The sequence below is a fragment of the Ornithorhynchus anatinus genome, chromosome 20 (assembly GCF_004115215.2).
Source record: "Ornithorhynchus anatinus isolate Pmale09 chromosome 20, mOrnAna1.pri.v4, whole genome shotgun sequence".
Classification (NCBI taxonomy): domain Eukaryota; kingdom Metazoa; phylum Chordata; class Mammalia; order Monotremata; family Ornithorhynchidae; genus Ornithorhynchus; species Ornithorhynchus anatinus.
The window spans coordinates 11,894,519-11,919,165 of record NC_041747.1 but is presented as its reverse complement, the minus strand read 5'-3'; the positions used below and the strand labels follow the sequence as shown (position 1 = coordinate 11,919,165).

At 47.3% G+C, this 24,647-nt stretch overlaps 1 pseudogene; it reads right to left on the bottom strand.

Annotated features, from left to right (window-relative positions):
• Positions 1–1,167: 1,167 nt before the first annotated feature.
• Positions 1,168–24,647, bottom strand: part of LOC103170474 — a 41,803-nt pseudogene continuing 18,323 nt past the window's right edge.

The following is a 24,647-nucleotide window of genomic DNA, read 5'->3' as shown; positions in this document are numbered from 1 at the left end:
TTGCTTTCTGGGCTAGCACATGTTTCTACTGGGAAGGACGTTAAGGTCTCCTGAAGCTGTCCAAGCTGGAATTAAGATCTGCTATTTCACACACTCCACTGCTCAGAGCTTTGGAATTATTTGGGGGGGGGGGCTCTCTTTTTAACCTTACTTTTTGTAGTTCAGAACTAGACCGAACAGATAGATGTGAAAAACTCTTCCATCTTAATGATCATATTTATTGATTACTGTGTGCAGAGCACTGTACTAAGCGCTTAGAACAGTGCTATATAACAGAAGTGGTAGATAGGCTCCCTGACCATAACGAGCTTACAGTCTGTGGATAGTCAAGCTTGCCTTCAACAGGGGAGAGGGATCTCCTCCCACCCCATTTCCTGCCAAGGACCAGAGTTCTGGGTGGTGGGTTTTCTTCAGTTCTGCCCCATCACCCGGACACTGTTCCCTTCTTCCACCTTTCCATCTCAACCTCAGCCGACCTGTCTGACTTTCCCAACGTGACTGCTGGGAATCTCTAAATCTGAATGTTTTCCTGTCAAAGCGATATACATGCACCTGCCTTTGGAACACCCATTCAGGATTTGTGTGTGTGTGGGGGGGGTCCCTACTGGGAGTCAGAATATCCGTCTGGACAAGTGGCAGAGGTAGAGGTCTCCTAAGGGCCTGGGTTTGCAGGGAGAAGTCACAGAAATTAGCCAAAGGACAGATGGCATCAGTAACCAGCCACTTTTCTCCTAGGAAGGCATATACTCATTTTGGAAGACCCAGGAAGACCAGACAGCATGACATCTTTGTTTTATTTGTCATGATGCTTTGCAGAGAATGGCTGCTAACATGATCTGCCAAGCAAAATTTCCTTGTTTGGGTCTTTCTAGTTTCTGGGTCCAAAGAAAGTTACTTGGCGGGTTTGGAAAATGGGGTTGAGAGCAGCACTGACCCCACTTCAGCCTTCAGCAGATCATGTTGCTTGCCATATGGGAAGGTGAATTTTTGCGTTCTCCCTCAGGCGAAGGCTGATCAGAGACAAATCAGATGAGTTCAGGGAGCTGACTTTGGAACACCCTGGAAGACCCCCCCATCCTGGATCTCCTGGGGTCAAGGTGGAATGAAAAAGCCCAAACTTTTTCATTCATCTCAGGATTTGTGAGATGAGGAGGAAACTGGTCAATGCTAAGTCCCGGTGTCTTGGCCTCTTGGCTGATGCTGTGGCTTTCTAAGATGTTCTCGTTTTGCCAGGAATAACTGGGAAGAGCAGCGAGATGCCACGTTGACCTCCATCCATCTGGGTTCCGGGGGGCGATCCCAGTGGGAGTCGGAGATCCCTGCGGTCAGATGGCTGAGGTATAGGTCATCGCAAGGCTTGGATCTGCAGAGAAAAGTTACAGAAATTAGACTAAGGACAGTTGCCATTGGTAACTGGCTACTTGTCTCCTCCTCCTCCTCCTCCTCCTTCTTCTTCTTCCCCCCTTACTGGTACAGGGCATAGTGCATGAAGCATGGGCCTGGGAGTCAGAAGGTCCCTACCACTTGCCTCCTATGTGCAGCTCGCTGCAATACCCAATGCCTCAGCTGCAACTCACGAACTACAGGAGGAGGAGGAGGAGGAGGAGGAGGAGGGGGAGGAGGAGGAGGAGGAGGGGGGAGAGGAGGGAGGAGGGGGAGGAGGAGGAGGAGGAGGGGGGAGGAGGAGGAGGGAGGAGGGGGAGGAGGAGGAGGGAGGAGGGGGAGGAGGAGGAGGGAGGAGGGGGGAGGAGGAGGGAGGGAGGAGGGGGGAGGGAGGAGGAGGGGAGGAGGGGGGAGGAGGGAGGAGGAGGAGGAGGAGGGGGGAGGAGGAGGAGGGAGGAGGGGGGAGGAGGAGGAGGGAGGAGGGGGGGAGAGGAGGAGGAGGAGGGGGAGGAGAGGGGAGGAGGAGGAGGAGGAGGGGGAGGAGGAGGAGGAGGAGGGGAGGGGAGGGAGGGGGGAGGAGGGAGGAGGGGAGGGAGGAGGGGGAGGAGGGAGGAGGAGGGGGGAGAGGAGGAGGGGGGAGGAGGAGGAGGAGGGGGAGGAGGAGGAGGAGGGGGGAGGAGGAGGAGGAGGGGAGGAGGAGGAGGAGGGGAGGAGGGGAGGAGGAGGAGGAGGAGGAGGAGGAGGAGGAGGAGGAGGGAGGAGCGAGGAGGAGGAGGGAGGAGGAGGAGAAGGAGGAGGGAGGAGGAGGGGAGGAGGAGGAGGAGGAGGAGGAGGGAGGAGGAGGAGGAGGAGGAGGAGAGGAGGAGGAGGAGGAGGAGGAGGAGGAGGAGAGGAGGAGGAGGAGGAGAGGGAGGGAGGAGGAGGAGGAGAGGGGAGGAGGAGGAGGAGGGAGAGGAGGAGGAGGGGGGAGGAGGAGGAGGAGGGGGAGGAGGAGGAGGAGGGGGAGGAGGAGGAGGAGGGGGAGGAGGAGGAGGAGGGGGAGGAGGAGGAGGAGGGGGGAGGAGGAGGAGGAGGGGGAGGAGGGAGAGGAGGAAGGAGGAGGAGGGGAGGAGAGGAGGAGGAGGAGGAGGAGGAGGAGAGGAGGAGGAGGAGGAGGAGGAGGAGGAGGAGGAGGAGGAGGGGAGGAGGGAGGAGGAGGAGGGAGGAGGGAGGAGGAGGAGGGAGGGGAGGAGGAGGAGGAGGAGGGAGGAGGAGGAGGAGGGAGAGGAGGAGGAGGAGGGAGGAGGAGGAGGAGGAGGGAGGGAGAGGAGGAGGAGGGGAGGAGGAGGAGGAGGAGGGAGGAGGAGGAGGAGGAGGGAGGAGGAGGAGGAGGAGCGGAGAGGAGGGAGGAGGAGGGAGGAGGGGAGGAGGAGGGAGGAGGAGGAGGAGGAGGAGGAGGAGGAGGAGGGAGGAGGGAGGAGAGGAGGAGGAGGGAGGAGAGGAGGAGGAGGAGGAGAGGAGGAGGAGGAGGAGGAGGAGAGAGGGAGGAGAGGAGAGGAGGAGGAGAGGAGGAGGAGGAGGAGGAGGAGGAGGAGGAGGAGGAGGGAGGAGGAGGAGGAGGAGAGGAGGAGGAGGAGGAGGAGGAGGAGGAGGAGGAGGAGGAGGAAGGAGGAGGAGGAGGGAGGAGGAGGAGGAGAGGAGGGAGGAGGAGGGGGAGGAGGTAGGGAGGAGGGGAGGAGGAGGAGGAGGGAGGAGGGAGGGAGGAGGGAGGAGGAGGGGGAGGAGGAGGAGGAGGGGGAGGAGGAGGAGGGGAGGAGAGGAGGAGGGGGGAGGAGGGAGGAGGGGGGGGAGGGAGGAGGGGGAGGAGGGGGAGGGGGAGGAGGAGGAGGGGGGGAGGAGGAGGGAGGGGGAGGAGGAGGGAGGGGAGGAGGAGGGAGGGGAGGAGGGAGGGAGGGGGAGGAGGAGGAGGGGAGGAGGAGGGAGGGGGAGGAGGAGGGAGGGGGAGGAGGAGGAGGGGAGGAGGAGGGAGGGGGAGGAGGAGGAGGGGGAGGAGGAGGAGGGGAGGAGGAGGAGGGAGGGAGGAGGAGGGGGAGGAGGAGGGGGGAGGAGGAGGGGGAGGAGGAGGGGGAGGAGGAGGGGAGGGAGGAGGGAGGAGGAGGAGGGAGGAGGAGGAGGGAGGAGGAGGAGGAGGAGGAGGGAGGAGGAGGAGGGAGGGAGGGGAGGAGGAGGGGGAGGAGGAGGGGGGAGGAGAGGGGGAGGAGGAGGGGGAGGGGGGAGGGGGAGGGGGAGGGGGGAGGGGGAGGGGGAGGGGGAGGGGGGAGGGGAGGGGGGGGGAGGAGGGGGGAGGAGGGGGGGGGAGGAGGAGGGGGAGGAGGAGGGGGAGGAGGAGGGGGGGAGGAGGAGGGGGGAGGAGGGGGAGGGAGGAGGAGGAGGAGGAGGTTGAGGTTGTTCTGCCCCCGACCCCCGCACCCGAGGATCCGTGGGTCATCTAAAAAGATGGTGTCATCTTTTTAGAAGCCCTCTGGTGGCCGCTCCCTGGTACTTCAGGGACGTGGGCCTCCAGACCTCACAGATCGGTCGGGGCCTCTTTCCGGGTGCTGTGAAAGCTGCTCTTGATGCTCATTCCAACGGGACCTTCTTTCGATCAGTTATTCAACTCTATTTATGGAGCATTTACCGTGCAGTGCACTGTACTAAATGGTTAGGAGAGTTCAATATAACATAGATAGTACACACATATTACATATTATTATTATTATTATTATGGCATTTCTCAAGGGCTTACTATGTGCCAGGCACCATACTAAGCACGGGGATGGATACAAGCAAATCAGGTCAGACAGAGCCCCTGTCCCACAAGGAACTCACAGTCTCCATCCCCATTTAACAGATGAGGTCGCTGAGGCCCGGAGAAGCTGTGCTAAATGCTGATTCCCACTGGAGCTCCTATCTATCAATCAGTTGTATTTATTGAGTTCCTACTGTGAGCAGAGTGCTGTGCCAAGCTCTTGGGAGAGTACAACATAACAGATATTAACAACGGCAATCATGTTATTCGTTAAGCGCTCACTATGTGCCGAGCGCTGTTCTAAGCGGTGGGGTAGATACAAGGTCATCAGGTTGTCCCACGCGGGGTTCACAGGCTTCATCCCCATTTTTCAGAGGAGGTAACTGAGGCCCAGGAAGGTGAAGTGGCTTGCCCAAGGTCACGTAGACAAGTGACGGAGTTGGGATTAGAACCCATGTCCTCTGACTCCCAAGCCCGGGCTCTTGCTCGGGATGATAGATACCCTCTCTGCCCACAACAAACTTAGAGTCTAGGGGGCTCCTAGGGCACTAGAAATCTTTGGATTGGTATTTCTTGAAACTGCAGCATGGACAAGCCGATGAGTTTCACGGAACACCCTGAGTCCACCAAACCCGATTGCCACTGTTGGATTTCACGAGTGAGTTCCTAGTCCATTAGCAGAACTGGCCCGAGCCGAGGGAATCGACTTCCAGGGAAAATAGCCCGTTTCACCCCCTATAGAATCAAGCACTTAGGATCTGATTTTCAAATTGCCCTCCTTTTTGCATTTGCATCGATGTTTTGCATTTGTTTGAGGCTCGCATCTGCTTCTAAACAATGAGCAGTAATTTTAAAACCTGTTTAGCGCTCATTTAACCCAGATACGTCTTTTGTGACCATTTCACATGCATCTGGGATTCAGTGCAAAGAGGTTGTGTGGAACAAAACAAGTGCAAAATGGCATTAACCAACAGCTGCAAAAAAAAAGACCGAGCAAAATCAAGGGTAAAACCGAGCTAGGGAACTACTAACCCAGCTTCCCGGAGGGAGACTATCCTGCCAAAGCCAACCCCTTTCTGGAGTGGGAGAGTTATTTCTTGTATGAGAAATGCCAGTCAACATTTCCCAGCTGGAACTGAGGCTATAAGGGCATCCAACTTAACAGGATATAAGGATCAGCAGAAGTCCAAAAGGCACTTATTCTGGGAGTACTGCCTGCTTTTTTTTATGGTGTTTTTTTTTTTTAACTGAATTCAAGGCGCAGTACTGAGCACTTGGTGGACTCTGTTCCCTCCTAACCAGGAGCTGACGACCGTGATCTGGAGGCATAGCCTCAATAAGAGGAATATGAACCGCTCTGTAGACGTGGCAGTAAGCCCGAGGGAAACCGGGCTCCCTTCTGACAACCCAAAACTTTCACTGGAAACACAGAACTATACGACGTCACTGGGTTATGCTACTTACACAGCACACAGTCCAACAACACGTGTATTGACCAAAAAAAAAAATGGAAATGATTATGAAGGTTCAAGCACTTACTATGTGCAAAGCACTGTTCTAAGCGCTGGTGAGGATACGAGGTGATCAGGTTGTCCCACCTGGAGCTCACGGTCTTAATCCCCATTTTACAGATGAGACAAGTGAAGCACAGAGAAGTTAAGGGACTTGCCCAAAGTCACACAGCTGACAAGTGGCAAAGCGGCGTTAACCTTTGACTCCCAAGCCCGGCCTCTTTTCGGCGCTTAGTTCAGTGCTTGGCACACAGTAAACATTCAATAAATACAACTGAATTGAATGAATGAATCAAGTGGGAGTTGGAAATGGGCTCAAGAAGCCTGGCAACTGCTTGGGGAGACTGACCGAGGGATTTTGGTGTCAGGAGGGCCCTCATGCTCCATATCAAACAAAAATGTTGTAACATATCTAACCTCCTCCTCCTCCTCCTCCTGTGTCCGATCTGATTAATCTATATCTCTTCCAGCTTTTAGAAGAGTGCTGGCCACAAAGTAAGTGTTTAACAAATACCACGATAATAATGATAATGTCCACAATTACCACCATCATTATTAAGCAAGACACATTCCCTACTGTCAAGAGGGTTACAATCTAATGGCAGAGATGGACCAATCTCATTATGGGCAGGGAACATGTCTTCTGCTGTATTATACTCTCCCAAGCGCTTAGTTCAGTGCACACAGTACTGGGCGCTAGAACAGGAAGACCTTTTGTGTTAGAACAGGAAATAGTAAAGAATGTCAGGTTGAAAAAGCTGAATACACAAATAAAGATATACCTATGTACCCTAAGTGCCAAAGTATAGGAATAAAATACAAGAATGCACCAAGAAAGAAGTTCCAGTATCTCATACAGTTTCATCAGCTCTGTGCTGATCAACTATATGGAGACAAGATTACAAACAATAAGGTCCCCACATTGAGTCGATACTTAAATTGCTATATAGAAGTAGTATGGCCCAGTGGAAAGAACACAGGACTGGCGGGGGGGGGGGGGGGGGCAAAAGACCCACGTTCTAATGCCAGCTCTGTCATTTACCTGCTGGGTGATGTTGGGCAAGTCACTTGTCTTCTCTGTGCCTCAATTTCCCAGTCTGTAAAATGGGTGTTCAGTACCCACTGTTCCTCCCTCAATTTCAAATCCCTCCTAAAAATCCACCTTCCCCTTTCTCCCAGAGGAATTCCTTCAGGGTCCGATCTTCTCAACAACCAGTCTTAGCATTTACATGTGTAACTGCTTAAATCTGTCTATTGGCTTGCCATCAGTGATATTTACTGAGCACTTATTAGATGCAGGGCACTGTATTAGGCAGTTAGGGACCTATGATAAAAGCAGAAGACACTACACCTGCTCTCAAGAGCAAACTCTGAGAAGACTCGGCCACAAGTAGGTCTGAAAACTGAACTGACCCAGACATTTCAGTATTCCAGCACCACATTTCAGCATGGGTTTTGGGGTGTGTTTTTTTTTAACAGATTATCAACAGTTAGATCCTGCAGGTGACTTCTTAGAATGTTACAATTTTCTTCTAAGTGCAGTTCTCATTCCATAATTGTTTAAATCATTTTTTAGTTATATATAAAATAGCAGAAAAGAGGACCATGTATATTAGTGCCCAGAAACTTAAGATGAAAATAAATACGTCATTATCAAAGGAATAACTTTTCTTTTGTGTCTTTTGGGTATTTTTTCCATTCAGATACTGTTGTTGTTGGGTTGTTGTTTTTTTAATGGCCGCTTCTTTAAGGACAAAGACAGATATTTTTTCGGAATGGTAGATCAGTGATATAGCAGTTATCCCTCCAGTCTTATCCAAAATCAGGTTCTTAACAAGATATCTCACTTGTAAAACAGTGATGCTTATGAGGACAGTCCCTCTTTAGACTGAAAGCTCCTTGTGAACAGGGAACCTGTCTCCCGAGTCAGTTATATTGAACTCTCCCAAGTGCTGAGTACAGTGCTCTGCACAGAGTAAGTGCTCAATAAATATGATTGATTGATTGAGGAGAGGAGCTGTCCCAGAATCATGTGTAGAGGGAAGGTGGAAACTGATCAATAGATAACTGAGTGGTATTTGCTGAGCACTCGCTGTGTGCAGAGCACTGTACTAAGCTCTTGGAAGAGGACAGTCCATCACAATTGGTAAATGTCCCTTCCCTGACTGAGCTCTTCTTTCCTCTCCTCCCACTACCTTTTGCGACAACCTGACTCGTTCCCTTTATCCCCCCTCCCACAGCACTCACAACTACATCTCTAACTTATTTATATTAGTGTCTGTCTCCTCCTCTGGAGTGTAAGATCGCTGTGGGCCAGGAATGTGTCTGTTATATTATTCTCTCCCAAGCACTTAGTACAGTGTTCTGCACACAGTAAACACTCAAATGCAACTGACTTACTGACTACCTCAGTGCTTAACAAATACCACAATTATTATCATTATTATTATCAGGCACTTCCAGGGCAGATCTTCCTTAGAAAGATCAACCCTTTAGAAAAGCTGCGTAGCTGCACGGGCTTGGGGAGTCAGAGGTCAAGGGTTCTAATCCCAGCTCCGCCACTTGTCTGCTGTTTGACTTTGGGCAAATCACTTAACTTCTCTGTGCCTCAGTTATCTTATCTGTAAAATGAGGATTAAGACTGTAAACCCCACGTGGAGCAACCTGATTATCTTGTATCTACCCCAGTGCTTAGAAGAGTGCCTGGCACATAGTAAGCGCTTAACAAATGCCATCATCATTATTATTATTATTATTATTATTATTAACTCATGTTCAGGGCAGGTTGCCTCTGCTCTGTGTACGCCTTTTCCCAGGTCCTTATTCCCTGCTTTCCTGGCTCCACAAAGAATAAGTGACCATGAGACAGTGCACGCTACCCTATGGTAAACTGGTTAAACCTATGGTACCCTATGGTAAACTGGTTAAACTAGGTGCCTCCACTGCTTAGTACAGTTCCTGGCCCATAGTAAGCGCTTACCAAATACCATCATTGTTATTATTATGCCAGTTGGCCCCTCACACAGGAGAATAAAGAATGTATGCACCTGTTCATTTCAATTTCACAGGGTGAGACTTTCAATCAGTAGTATTTATTGAGCGCTTACCCTGAGCAGACCTCTGTTCTAAGTGCTTGGGAGAGTACAGTACAACAGAGTTGGTAGACACGTTTCCTACCCACAACGAGTTAACAGTCTAGAGACTAGATTATGGTCTACCATAGACAATCCTTTAATCACTCATTCAGGAGCTCCTCTATCAATTGGTCAATCAATCAATACTATTTATTGAGTGCTTACTCTGAGCCAAGCACTGGACTAAGCTCTTAGAAGACTGCAGAAGAGTTAGTAGACATGATTCTTGCCCTCAGAGAGCTTTCAATCTAGCAGGGGAGATAGGAGCTAAAATAAATTGCAGCTTGGAAGACTATATTGATAATTACTCTGGCAGTCATACATGCGTATACACACTACTTCTCAGAATCATCAAATATTTAATTAATAATAATAATAATTAATCCATAGTGTTTACCGAGTGCTTTCTTTATGCAAAGAATTATTCTAAGCCGTTGAACACAAAACCAAACACTTAATAAATTCCAGAGAGACAATCAGTCTGAAGAGGAACAAAGTTACGTACAAGCTTGGGCCTTGAAAATACTCTACGCAGTTAAGGAGCTGTCTCAGAGGCAGAACTGAATGGGTCAAAGCCCCACTGCACTTATGTGCTTATCTCTAATTTATTAATTTATATTAATGTCTGTCTCCCTGTCTAGATTGAGTTCCTCCTCGGGAGGGATCGTGTTTACCGACTTTGCTGCATTATACTCTCCCAAGTGTTTTTGCAGTGCTGTACACAGAATAAGCACTCAAATACCATTGATTGATTAGTGTCACTGAATTCTGGAGATCTGGGTTCTCATGCCAGCTCTGCCACTTGCCTGCTAGGTAACCTAGGGCAAGTCACTTAACTTCCCCGTGCCTCAGTTTCCTCATCTGTAAAGCGAGGATTAAATTCCTGCTCCCCCTCTGAATTAAACCGTTAGCCCCATGTGGGACAAGGGACTGTATCTTACCTGATTATCTTGTATCTACTCCCTATAAGCACTTAATATTCACCCCACCAGAGCACTTCATGTTCATATTCATAGTTTATTTTAATACCTGTCTCCCTGCTCTAGACAGAAAGCTCCTAGGTGGTCAGGGAGCACACCTACGCACTCTGGGGTCTACCAACTCCCCAGTGCTTAGCACAGTACTCTGCACACAGTAAATGCCAACGACTACCACTTAGTAGAGCGCTTAGCCCACAGTAAATGCTTAACAAAAACCATGATTATGATTATTCTTTTCTAGATATTGGTGCCGCCAGGTAGGAGAGGAAAAAGCAACCCACTCCACCTCCCTCCATCAACCTTCCCCATGCCCCCCCAACCACTCCCCACCAAAATCCACCAATCTTCCTAACTGCCGTTTCACTCACCGGCCCCGTTCACCTCCGTCCCTCTCTAAACTCCGACACCGCTGCCGTTTAAGTGCACTTCAGTTTCGAACGCCTTGTCCTACAATCCGCCAGGCCTTTGAACTACCGCCTTTTAAACGTAGTTGTTGAATGAATAAGTAATTTTGCCAGGTGTCAGAGCGCACGAAGGGGCAACCAGCTACAGATCTGGGTTGATCTGGGCTCAGTTCAGTCTCGCAAAATATCTATTAAGGTAAGATAAAAGGGCTGGCTCTTCCCCGTATCTTTCATTTGATGCTGTAAAACGACCTCAGCGGTGGTTGTCAAAAACCTCAGGATAATGAACGAGAAAAACGCACTCCGAGGGGTGTTTAGGTGGCCAAACTACTCCCCCAGATGTGAAACACCTTTGTAGGGTTTTAATGAAGATTAGATAATGCCTGAAGCCCCCCCCCCTCCAAGAGAACCCCACAGCATGCCATGCTAAAAAAAGTCCAAGCGAAGCGGAATGGAAAAACTAATTCGGCAAGCGCACGCCAACACGTAGCTGTGTATATCTGCAACGACCTCTTTTGAATTCTACAGATCCTATTTTTTCTCTACTGTTCTTAGACAACAATTACTACTTAAATTGAGGAACAGGCCTCTTAAGAAAAGGATAAGAGACAAAGAGCCTCTTGTAGAATACATTGTGCAATAATAAGATAATAAAATGTTTGAATGCCGGTGTCATCGAAGGCTGATAATAATATAGCTAGCGCTTCTTTTATTTTATTTTTTTTCTACAAACCGGATCAATTAAATTAAATGAGCTTTTCTTTGCTCAGCAGCTAGAGCTACAGTGGTATCATGCCCCTAAATCTCCTTTTGCAAATCCAGCTGAGCTCAGGAGCTGAAGGTTAGGGTAAATTTTCCTGCCCGGGAGCTACTGGACTTGACAGTAGGTAACGGTGAACCCCCGTGTAGGACAGCACTTATGTCCACCTCTGTAATTTTATTTATTTCTGTTAATGTCTGTCTCCCCCTCTAGACTGTAAGCTTGTTATGGGCAGTGACTGTGTCTGTTATATTGTTCTGTTGTAGTCTCCCAGGTGCTTAGTACTGTGCTGTGCACACAGTAAGCGCTTCATAAATACCATCGACTGACTGACTGCCAAGATGTTTCAAAACAAATGTCCTATGAAATTGCTGGTCCTCTAGGGTTGGTGGCAGCAAGAAAGGATCCGATCAATTAATGGTATTTATTGAGCGCTTAGTGTGTGCACGGTGCTGTACTAAGCGCTTGGGAGAGTACAAACCAACAGAGTTGGTGGACACATTCCCTGCCCACAATGAGCTTGCAGTTACTGTCAATCAAATGCATTGAGTGCTTACTGTGTGCAGAGCATTGTGCTACATGCTTGGAGAGTACAACAATAATAATAATAATTACAGTATTTGTTAAGCACTTACTGTGGTCCGGGCAGTGTACTAAGCGCTGGGGTAGAGACAAGCAAATCGGGTTGGCTACAGTCCCTGTCCCATGAAGAGTTCACGGTCTCAATCCCATTTTACAGATAAGGTAACTGACTCCCAGAGAAGTGAAGCAACTTGCCCAAGGTCACACAGCAGACAAGTGGCGGGGCCGGGATTAGAACCCAATAAACAGAGGCATTTCCCTGCCCATAAGGAGCTTATAGTCTAGAGCTGAGCTTTGAGGTGACTGGCCACACATGCTAGAAAAGAATGGAGAAGAAGTTAGTGCACGATTCCCAGGGCCCAAACTATGTTTAGATCCATCTTCACGTTGCGTCGGTAAACACTGGGTATACTAATGTATATTGGGAAAATTAGTGTTTTCGTGCAGTGTTTTATGGTACGTTACCTAAACTCAATGAGAAATTCCCACTCTGGGCTTAGAGGATCACAATGTTGAAACACCAACTAGGGGTGTCTAAGGCTATTCTTCCACAGTAGATAAAAGAGAAATAAATGCTTTGGGACAAATTTTATAGTTCTCCACAGTCCCATTCACCAAAGTGGAAGCAATGAAGATGTATCATTAAAGCAGTATGGTTTATAAGCATCTAACTCGATAAATTTTCTTTAATGATTAATTGGATTGCAAATACAAATAAAATCCTCAAGGGGTGGGGCTGTCTGATTACAGGTGTTTTTGAATAGACAAAGGATAGTTTTTCTTCACTAACAAGAGACGTGTTAAAGATTTTGCAATACTGAAGACTATTCATTAATAATGACAACAGTAATGATACTTGGTAAGCACTTACTGTGTGTCAAGCACCGTTCTAAGTCCTGAGGTAGATACAAGTTAATCAGTTTCGACATAGTCCTTGTTCCCACGTGGGGCTCACAGTCGAAGTAGGAGGGAGAACAGGTGTGGAATCCCCTATTTTACAGCTGAAGAAACTGAGGCCCGGAGAAGTTAAGTGACTCACCCGAGGTCACATAGCAGGCGTGTGGCAGAGGGGCATTAGAACCCAAGTCCTCTGACTCCCAGGCTTGTAGTCTTTCCGCTAGGACACACACGCAAACACACGAGTACACGAACTAGCCCGGCTTAAATCCTTTCTCATAAGGCTCGGGGTAACAAATGTAGAAGATGGAGGATACTGGCTGTTCACCAATAGTGTGAGAACTTTATGTTGCCCGGTGACGGAGTAAAGAAAGAACAGTTTCGCCATCTTTATATGCGCTGACTCACACATTCGTGGTCGTCAGACGGTCTGGGAGACTAAGACTCCTGGGAGGCAGGTGCCCCACACAGTAACAATAGTGCTGTTTCTTGCATGCTTATTCTATGCCAAGCTCAGGACTAAGCACCGAGATAGATACAAGATAATCAGGTGGGACGTGGTCCCTGGCCCGCTTGGGGGTTGCAGCCTAAGTAGGAGGAAGTACAGGATTTGAATCTCCATTTCCCAGATGTGGAAGCCGAGGCCCACAGAAGATAAGTGACTTGCCCAAAGACACACAGTGGACAAATGGCAGAGCGGGGATTAAAAACTGAGACACCGAGTGGTCTGGCAGATAGAGCCCGGGCCTGGGAATCAGGACCTGGGATCTAATCCCGGCTCCAGCACTTGTCTGCTGTGTGACTTTGGGCAAGTCGCTTCACTTCCCTGGGGCTCAGTTACCTCATCTGTAAAATGGAGATTAAGACTGTGAGCCGCATGTGGGCCACGGACTGTGTCCAACCTTGTTACTATGAATCTACCCCAGTGCTTAGAACAGTGCTTGCCACAAAGCATTTAACAAATACCACAATTATTACCTGTGTCCATATCCTTATACTCTGTTGCTCCCCCTTCCCATATTTTATTTTCATTTGCCCTGCTAGATTAAGCTCCTTGTGGCCAGGGATCTAGTCTCCCACCCTGCTATACTTATCTAAACACAGTGCTCTGCACACAGTAAGCGCTCAGTAAATACCACTGACTGCTTGCTCACCATTCAGCACTCTTCACCCCACCCCTGGTAGTTTAGGTGCCGAGGCAGCTAAACTGCATCTGTTCTTCAAAAACACAAATCCCTTTAGCACAGACTCCAGGCTACCTCCTCCAACTTCCCTAATCCTGTGGCAGGCTTCTTCAGTTTTTTTCTTAACGAATTCTCCATCACTTCTTCCATCTGAACTGTTCTCCTCATTCCTCAATCCTTTAAAGTCTCTCCTCCCTGTTCCACCCAAAGAAAGGAAGCACTGGGAAGCAGATAAAAGAGAATTCATGGCCAAAACCTCAACTTGTTCTTCCCTGGAGTTGTCACCTTCCCAAGCCAGGACGGTGGATATTTCCCCGGATTAAAATGCTCCAGGGCACAGCCCCGGGTCCGGGAGAATCCTCAGCGGAGGATGACAGGGAGGTCTGGGGCAGCCAGGTCTTGGCTAGAAGTTTCTAGTTCCCATCCCGACAAGACCCACACATCTGCCGGCAAAGATAAACCGCCCGGGCTGGGTTTGTGCAGCTTGTCGAAAACGGCAGTGGCCGATTCCAAAAGGCAAAATCATCGCTCTTGCTTTTTTCTGAAGGCATCGTCCTCCACAGGCCCAGAGGAGCTTGCTGAGGAAGGAAAATATCGCAGGGCCAGCTCTGCTCTGTAGTGAGCTGAATCTTGACCTTTCTGAGTCCAAGTGAGTTGAATCAAAGTTTTTTCAACCCTCATTTTTTAAAATAGCATTTAAGCACGTACTAGATTCCAGGCACTGTTCTAAGCTCTGGGGGAGATGCAAGGCACTGTTCTAAGCGCTGGGGGAGATACGAGGTTGGACACAGTCCTCGTCCCACATGGGGCTCACAGTCTTAATTCCCATTTTACAGATGAGGGACTGGAGGCACAGAGAAGTCAAATGATTTGCCCAAGGTCACACAGCAGACAGGTGGCAGAGCTGGGATCAGAACCCCGGTCCTTCTGAACCCCAGGACCATATATATGCTCTATCGACGAGGCCATGCTGCTCCTGTAATAAGTTCATTGTGGGCAGGGGACATTCATTCATTCATTCATTCAATAGTATTTATTGAGTGCTCATTATGTGCAGAGCACTGTACTAAGCGCTTGGAATGGACAAATCGGTAACAGATACAGTCCCTGCCCTTTGACGGGGGAGACGGACAGATAAGAACAATAGCAATACCCTGTATTGTACTCTGCCAAGTGATTAGTACAGTGCTTTGTGCCCAGTAAATGCCACTGATTAAAACTGGGTGAGCTGCAGTGGAGTGGGTGGGGATAAGAAAGGGGACCTGAGGAGAGAAGCAGCGTGGCTTAGGTGATAGAGCAGGGAGTCAGTAGGACCTGGGTTCTAAACCCAGCTCCACTACTTGTCTGCTGTGTGATCTGGGGAAAGTCACTTAACCTCTGTGTGCTGTCGTTCCCTCATCTGTAAAATGGGGATTAAGACTGTGAGCCCCTTGTAGGACATGGGCCGTGTCCCACCTGATTAGCTCATAACTACCCCAGCGTTTAGTATAGTGCCTTGCACGGAGTAAGCGCTTAATAGCATTTAAAAAATCGGACCAGAAACATGGATTCACACAACTCCCTCATTCTCCTCTGCACATCCTAGAAACTGAAACGAGTCTTTGTCAAGGGGTTCCCAGGGAAAGGGAATGCTGAAGGGGAATCAGACCGGAGAAGATAAAATGCCCCAACATTTAGGACAATGTCAGACACATAGTAAGTACTTCACTGAAACCCCCATTATTATTAGCTCTGCAGTCAATAATAATAATACTAATTATGGTATTTGTTAAGCACTTAATATGTGCCAAGCACTATGCTAAACTTCGGGGTGGATACAAACAAAATGAGTTGGACATAGTCCCTCTCCCTCAAAGGGCTCTCAATCTTGGTCCCAATTTACAGACAAGGTAACTGGGGCCCAGAGAAGTGAAGTGATTTGCCCAAGGCCACAGAGCAGACAAGTCGCGGAGCAGGGATTAGAACCCATGACTTTCTGTCTCCTAGGTCCGTGCCGGATCCACTAGGCCACGCTGCTTTTTCAGGCAGCCCGGGACCCCTGAGAGAATGTGTTTCTGTCAGCCTGGCCCACCTCAGACGCAAACCAGATGCCCGGAGCCAAGCAGGACTTGTGCTTTGCCGCTGACACACAGCCTTGCTTTCTGCAGGGCCAATTCCAGGCAAACTCCAAGGGCGGTTTTATCCAATAATCACATTATACCAATCAGCATCATTTCTGCTGAATGCCTTTTGACTGTCCCTTTCATCCCCAAGTGACCTTTCTTAGAGGACTCAATGGGATAAATTAGGAGGATATTAGATAGGAAGATGGCACCCCGCAATTTACTTGAACAAAAGCATCCGATCTCGAAAATCAAGATTTTGAAAACACATATCAATATCGGCTACTCGCTGAATCTTCCAGGTACCCTTGATGCAGCTGAGGCTATTCTTGGGAAAGAAAAAAAAGGTGGGGGGGGGGGGGGAGGAGAAGAGAGCGTCTCTTAGCAAAGAAATCTAATTTTGCTTGGTGAGACCGAGGAAGGATTTTGATAAATAATCTATGATTCGGGGGCCTGAAATGCCTCCTCGGCTATCGGTGGCCCGTGAAAGGTTAGTAAATTAATACACACGCACATGAAATGAACGCTCTGATGTCGACGAGGGCCAGAGAGAACTGTAAATGAACACTTTGAAACCTAGCTTGGGTTCTCCTGAGCTGGTACACATTAGAGACAGAAGTACTTTAAAAGGATCAGCAGAGTGCAAAGGAACAGTCAGAACCACAGCATGATAGGCAAGAGATAAGCTTCCTTGAAAGAAAAAGAGCTGCCAGAACCATTAGCCATCAGGGAGGCTCTTAGAAAGTCCCTGGCCAAGGCCACAGGGGTGGGCTTCATTACTGGAGGCAGCCGTCTCGTGGACAATGGGCCGAGCTGGAATAAAAAGCAGGTCCAGCGCCCTGGGTGGATAGAAGCGCGCACACACGTACTCGTGTGCTATGAAACAGGGCATCTCTCCTGCCCTCGCTGGACCTACATAGCAGAGGCTGTTTTTACCGACCCCTGCCCGATTCTCTCCAAATCTAACCTTAAGGAAGCAGCATGGCCTAGTGGATAGAGCACGGGCCCGGAAATCAGAAGGATCTGGGTTCTAATCCCAGCCGCTTGCCTGCTGTGAACTGGGGCAAGTCACTTCAATTCTCTGTGCCTCAGTTCCCTCAATTGGGGATGAAGACTCTGAGCCCCATGTGGGACAGGCACTGTGTCTGACCCAATTTGCTTGAATCCACCCCAGCGCTTAGTACGGTGCCTGGCACAAAGTAAGTGCTTAACAAATTCCACTATTATTATTATTACTAATAACCTAGCTAGAGTTTGGAGTGTCGTGATGGTGAGTTTTTTTTCACCAGTGTGAAACGGTGACTGGGTAGACTGAGGCATAATTGAATCCTGTACCTGGAAAGATTTCCCTTGCTTTCCAGTTCTTTTGGTTTTCCACGTCTGTTGGTTTTTTATCCTCAACACTGTGCATGACACTGTACTAGGGATATGGGGAATTTACAAGAGAGATTAAACACCTAATACCTGTCCTCAACAAACTCACAATCTAACATTTTCTTGTGGTATTCTTTTTTTTTTCTTTATGGTATGTTTCAGCACTTACTATGCCAGGCATTGTACTAATTGCTGGGGAAGGTACGGCTACTAATAAGGTTGGGCACAGTCCATGTCCCACAGGATTAATCCCCATTTTACAGATGAGATAATTGAGTCATGGAGAAGTGAAGTGACTTGGCCAAGGTCACACAGCAGACAAGTGGCCAAGCAGGGATCAGAAACCAGGTCCTTTGCTATATGCTGAGCACTGGGGTAGATACTGAGCAAATAGATCAGTCACAGTCCCTTTTCTACATGGGATTCAGTCTAAGGGGTTATCTGATTGTTTCTTTTAGGGTCATGATCTTCCTAATGTCTTTTCTCTGAGAGAGTCACCTTATTTCCGATTACTGAATGTGACGGGTCTTCTGTGACTCTCTAGACTGTAAACTCTTAGTGGGCAGGAAACATGTCTGCCAACTCTGCTGTACTGTACCCTCCCAAGAGCTTAGTTCAGTGCTTTGCACATAGTAAATACTCAATAAATACCACTGTCTCGCAACTGTCCATTGGGATGATTGGAGGCGAGGGGAGGGCGGTTCCCTGGAATGGACAGGCACTATCCTACCTGATCATCTTGTATCTACCGTACGCTTAGTACACAGTCCTTGGCATACAGTAAGGACTTATATACAATTACTGTAAATATTATTCATCAGCCAAACTTTTTTTCCAAGGAATCGGGCTTAGGTGTGGGCGTATTGTGGGACTCCGAATTCATAGGTGTCATAGCTTAATTAATAACTGTAGTATGTGTTAAGAGCTTACCATGTGCCAGAATCTGTACTTAGCGCTGGGGTGGATACAAACAGATCGGGTTGGACACAGTCCCTATCCCACATGGTGCTCACAGTCAATCCCCATTTTACAGATGAGGTAACTGAGGCCCAGAGACATGAAGTGACTTGCCCAAGGCCACGCAGCAGGCAAATGGCAGAGTCAGGATTAGAACCCATGACCGGCTCCCAGGCCTATGCTCTATCCACCATGCTTCCAGGGAAGTGGCAGGTATGTTGTGCAGCTTCAACAACAAACGCCTCAACAAGCTGTTCCCTCAGAGATGTGATACTGAACTGAATCACAACTGCTATGCAAAAAGGCTACTCACATCCATGCACAACCTAGAGGCCACAATTAAGGTGATTTCTATTGAGTTGCTGTTTTGTGCATTTCCTCTCACTGCACCATGGAGGTCTTTCTGACAGTGTATGACAAAATATATTAATTACTTCCATTGGTAAAGGAAACAGTGAAATCAACTCCCTTTCCTTCTTTTGCCATGTTGAATGCTATAATGGCTCCACGTGCAGAGAAAATTCAAACTGATCTTTTAGAATAAACCTTCCGGTGCAGCTCCCAGGAACTGAACTGATTCCCAAAGAATCAGCCTTCTTTCCATGAGGTCAAATTAAATTCAGTAATAATGGGATGTCAGAACACTCATTTACAAAATGGAATTGGATTTCTGCGATTTATAGACAACTTGCATGAAGTGATGTGGGCCTAGTGGATAAAGCACAGACCTGAGTCAGAAGGACCTGGATTCTAATCCTAGCTCTGCCACTTGTCTTCTGTGTGATCTTGGGCAAGTCACTTCCCTTCTCTGTGCCTCAGTTTCCTCATCTGTAAAATGGAGATTAAGACTGTGAGCCCCACTGGGGATATGGACTGTGTCCAACTGATTCTTTGTATCTATGCCAGCACTTAGAACAGTGCCTGGCACATAATAAGCGCTTAACAAATATCATTAAAACAATGTTGCCAATGTTTCAGCAGCCCTGTTCCAGGTTTACTTAGATGCAATTATCCCAGTACAGAGGGGAAAAATGCTACTTTGACCTTCACTGCATATATCAGTAATCTCAGTAAGGGCATGTCCAGTGTTCTGAACCTGAATGAGTTTTCAAATGGAAAACTTAAATAATTTCTTGATATTTTCCTCTCTCTTAGAGTCCCCTCTTCTGTTGGAATCCCCAAGGTTAAAATGCTGGAAGGTGAAGCAGGTTGAATGTGAAATCCCTGGGACAGAATCAATCGGTCAAAGGTATTTACTGAGCGCTTACTGTTTGCAGACCACTGTAATAAGCCGTGGGTGTACAATAGAGTAAATAGATCTGATTTCTGCTTACAACCTCATGGGGGAGATGGACATTAAAATAAATTACAGGAAGGGGAAGCAGACAATTGTAAAGAGAAGCAGCATGGCTTAGTGGAAAGAGCCTGGGCCTGGGAGTCAGAGGACGTGAGTTCTAATCCCAGCTCCGCCACTTGTCTGTTGTGTTACCTCGGGCAAGTCACTTCTCTTTGCCTCAGTTATCTGTAAAATGGGGATTAAAATTGTGAACCCTATGTGGGACAACCTGATTACCCTGTATTTAACTTAGCGCTTAGAACAGTAGTAAGCGCCTAACAAATACCATAATTATTATTATTAGTACCTAAGTGTTAAGGAAGTATAGACCCAAATGCTTCCGCAATGAAAAGGATGGGAAGATAAACAGATTAGTCAGAGAAGCCTTCCTGGAAGAGATATAATTATAGTAGGGCTTTGAAAATGGGGAGAGTGGTGGTCTGTGATTAATGAAGTGGGAGAGAGCTCTAGGAAGGACAGAGGGCTTGGACAAGGGATCGATGGCAAGAGAAAGACGAGATTCAGGCCCAGTGAGAAGGATGGCATTAGAGGAGCGAAGTGTGCAAGCTGGGCTGTAGTGGGAGAGGAGTGAGGGCAGGGGGAGGGGAGATAGTTGATTTGAGTGGCTTAAAGCCAATGGGCAGGAATTTCTGCTTGATGCCAAGGGGAATGGGCAACGGTTGGAGGATTTCGAGGATTGGAGAGATGTGCACAGAAAGTGGTTTTAGAAAAACGATCTAGGCAGCAGAATGAAGCGTGAGCTGGAGAGGAGAGAGACGGGAAGCAGGGAGGTCTACGAGGAAGTTGATACAGAGTTGGACTATGACAAGAAATAGTGCATGCAGGGTTGCCATCTTCTAGGAAAGAAAATAATTGCAAATCAAGAACAGGAAACAAAAATGCATGGTGCCTGCATGTTAACTTAATGTGTACAGTTATTTATCGTAGTCACAAACATCTAAGAGAAGGATGCAGACAAGTTACTTGGTACAGGCTTCTATATAATGGTTCCATTTCTCTTGAATAGGTTCCTTTACAGTAAGACACTTAATGACCTGAGGAAATTAGTAACAGGTGAAGAATAGCTCAGCTATTTTTAAAAATGCATTTGTCACAGCAGTTTATCTTTGAAAATAAATCACAAGGGGCAAAGTGCTGCTGAGTAACTCTGGCTTTCTATTCTTTGACTTCCATTCACCCAGAATGGTCCTGGAACATCCGTTTTCCAACAATCCTTGCCAACGGTACTTCAGCACCTCTGAAAAGACAGTTCTGTTCCTCGCTTGTGGTAGATGCCACAGGCATGAGAACACTTCACGTTTTGAGGAGGGAAGCAAACAGAGCAAACGACCATTTTAAAAAAATGGAATTTTTGGGGGGGAACTAGAGAATTGTGCTTCCACATTTGATCTCACAGAAAATACAGAAAAATTCCTGTCTAAAGTTCCATGAAGTACATCTAGAGAAGTCCACAAATTCAATCCATCACTGATATCTACTGAATGTTTACAGCCTGCAACACTGTACTAAGCACTTGGGAGTGTACAATCTAAGAGCTGGTAGACACGTTCTCTGCTCACAAGGAGCTTTCAGTCTAGTTAGTCCAGTTTCCTCCTGTAAACTTCAAGGCTAGAATTTGCAAATATTTGTGGTTAAAATTGGATTTTTTTCAGCTATACGCATCCCACATATTGAGTACACTTTAAATTGCTTTCTGTTTAGCCATTTCTATTTATCAGTAACATCGTTGTAGTGGTGAATGGACCAAATCCTCATTTTACACTGCATATCAGTTCCCCTTCTGTTCCACAGGCTTCAAAGTGTGCAATTGCAAATCTTTGCAGAATGAGAGCACTATTCGCTGTTAAAAATGGATTCCTTTGAAAAGCCCTCTTGGCCTTTCTGTTTATACCCTGAAGGGCATATGTACGGAGTAACTAAAGTAATGCATCTTGTAGAGGATGAAGATCTCCCCAGCAGATTTTTAAGAACGATCCATTTTCTATCAAAAACCAAATGATAAATCATCCATGCTCATTTTGCTCCCTTAATTTTTCTTCTAAAAAGGGTGACTCCACCAGTGCAATATTCACAATTCAAATCCGTAAACTCCAAGTGAAGGGAATGCACAAAGTGTGGCGGATATTTTTTGTGGCTTTTTTTTTTTCCCTTAGGCATGGCAGACTATAATCTGGGTCTTCTGACTGCCTATCCTGGGCTCTTTCCACTAGGGCAGGACTCCAGTTTGATTTTAATGGGTTTCGCTGTCCACATTTTTTTTTTTGAAGTTTCCCCAGGTTAGCTGAGAACAAAGCAACTATTTGTGTTTCTTTCTGTTGTCCATTCTCCTCCCATGTTCCACTTATTGGAAGCCCAATGAGTGTACAACCTGATTAACTTGTTTCTACCCCAGCGCTTAGAAAAGTGCCTGTCACATAGTAAGTGACAAATACCATAAAAAAAAAAAATCTGTGATGACCATCATTACTCTGATGCTAGTAATCCAACTGGGCTCCTGATCCTCAAATTTTGTGAGCTCACTGACTTATAGGTGCAAGCTCCCTTGTCAGTCAATCAATGGTACTTATAGCACTACTTACTGCATGCAGAGCACTGTATTAAGCACTTGGGAGAGTACAATACAAGAGAGTTGGTAGATACAACCTCTGTCCACAAGAAGCTTACAGACTACAGGGGAGACAGACCTTAAAAATATATTTTACAGTTTTTTTTAGTAGTATTTGTTAAGCACTTACTATATGTCAAGCAGTGTTCTAAGCGCTGGGGTAGACTTAAGGCCATCAAGTTGGACACAGTCCCTGTCACACCTGGGGCTCACAGTTTAAGGAGGAGGAAGGAGGATTCAATCCCCATCTTACATATGAGAAAACTGAGGAACAGAGAAGAGAAGTGACTTGCCACATGCGGCTGACACCTACATCTAATTGAGGTCCAACCAAATCAGTGGCTTCAACTCTTCAGATCTGGCTACCCTAACATTATCAACAGTATTCATGCAGTGTGGCCTAGTACAAAGAGCATGGGCCTGGAAGTCAGAACTTGGCTTCTAAACCTGGCTCCCCTTGCCTGCTATGTTACTATGGGCAAGTAAGTCACTTAGTTGCCTCCATTTCCTCATCTGTAAAATGGGGATTAAACACCTGTTCTCTCTCCAGTGTGAGACAGGGTCTATGCCTGACTGCATCTTCTCCAGTGCTTAATACAGTGTGTGGCAAACTGTAAATGCTTTACGAATGCCCCAATTATCATTATATAAAATGTACTATATAATAAGACAGCCTCCAAAGGATGAATTCAGTTTAAATCTCCATTGTTTCAACCTCCCCACCAATTCTCTTCCGGAATTTCCGATAACAAAAAGCACAGAACGGACTGAAAATTTCACAGACTGTTTGGCTTCCCCGCTCCTGGCAACAGGGCCAAGAAGAGAGAAACGGCCAAAGGGGAAGAAGCAAGAGGACACGGTCCAACCACACTGGATGAGAAGCTCCCAAACCACCTAGAGTTGGCCTCCTGGGGCGTCTTATTCTCTTACAATGAAGTCCGCCATCGGAGGCTGTTCCAATCAGGGTAGCGGGAGCTTTTCCTCACTGGATGATCGAAAAAGCTCTGACAGCTCCTACCACGATTTTACACTTCAACTGCTACCTGCTGGGACCTCCCTTAGGAATGAGAGGGTGGTCCCGTCTCCGAGACCCACTCGACCCTTAACCTCTCTGCCGAGCCGGAAAACTGGGGAAATAATCGGCGCCTGCCCGCGAGGGCGTTAATTAGGGACATTCCTGGAGGGCTTTTGAGGTGAAGGTCCGACTTCCCGGAATGGGATTATTCTAAGAATTTATCCATGGGTGGGCAAGGAGTGTTAAGGAAAAAAGGCCGACTCTGTAGCGACTCCACAGCCTGCAGAATTGATCTCGTCTCCTGTGATTCTGAGATTTTTCCAGTCAAAATCAATAGAGCCTGGTTGTAATGCTCTAAGGCAACTTGAAGGACAATAAAATAGAAATCGTTTATTATGTAATGCAGCTGTAGTAGGTTTTTTAAGTAGGCCAATGCAACTGGCACCCTCCGCCTCTAACTTTCAAGAATATTAGTACCATGCTCCACTCCTGGGAATAATAACAATAATGGCATTTAAGTGCTTACTATGTGCCAAGCACAATATCAAGCCCTGGGGCAGTTACAGGATAATCAGATTAGACACAGCCCCTGGCCCACGTGGGGCTCACAGTCCAAGATGGAGGGAGAACAGATATTGAATCCCCATTTTACAGGTGAGGAAAATGAGGCACAGATAAATTAAAGGACTAGCTCAAGGATACACAGCAGAGAAGCAGCATGGCCTACAGGAAAGAGCATGAGCCTTGGAGTCAGAGGCCCTCAGTTCTAATCTCGTATCTGCCACGGGTCTGCCGTGACACCTTGGGAAATTCATTTCACTTCTCTGTGCCTCTGTTACTTTGTTGTAAAATGATAAGACTGAACCTCATGTGGAACAGGGACTGTGTCCAATCTGATTATCTTATATCTACCCCTGTGCTTAGTACAGTGCATGGCACATAGTCAATGTTTAAGAAATAGGAGGAGGAGGAAAATATGGTAGCCAGATTTGAGGGGTGGAGAGCCATTCATTTAGTCGGATCTCAGTTAGTTGTATTCACCAGTCACAAATTGCTAGGATAGGGGAATTTACATCAAGGAACTGAAAAGGATCATAAAAAGATGTCCAGGAAAACAGTCAGATTACTAACATCAAGCCACGGTTATCATCACATTAGGTCTTCAATGGGCAGAACATGTGAAGAAAGTGGATTACGGAAGGAAATACAAATAGCTACTTTGTGCTCAGATCAGATGGGGAAAATTTCAAAGAAGGTGGACAGAGAATCCTATTACAGTCAAACTGGGGTTGTGGGGTGGTCTAGGGGGAAGAACTCAGGTTGGGGAGTTGGAAGACCCTGATTCTAGTCTCAGCTCTGTTACTGTCCTGCTGTGTTATCTTGGGCAAGTCACTTAATCTTTCTGGGACACAAAAGCCACATCTGTAATGTGGTGATGAAGTAGACTGTGAGCCTAGTATGTGACTAAGACTGTCTGAATTGATAACCTTGTATCTCTCCCAATGCTTGCAAATGGTAGATGCTTAATAAAAGTTACTATTAGTGTTATAAGGAAGCAAAGCTTTAAATCAGTGTGGTAAAGCAGTGGAGAATGTGGTAAAGCAGTGGAGAACTGAGGGGTAAAGGCAAGTCAGG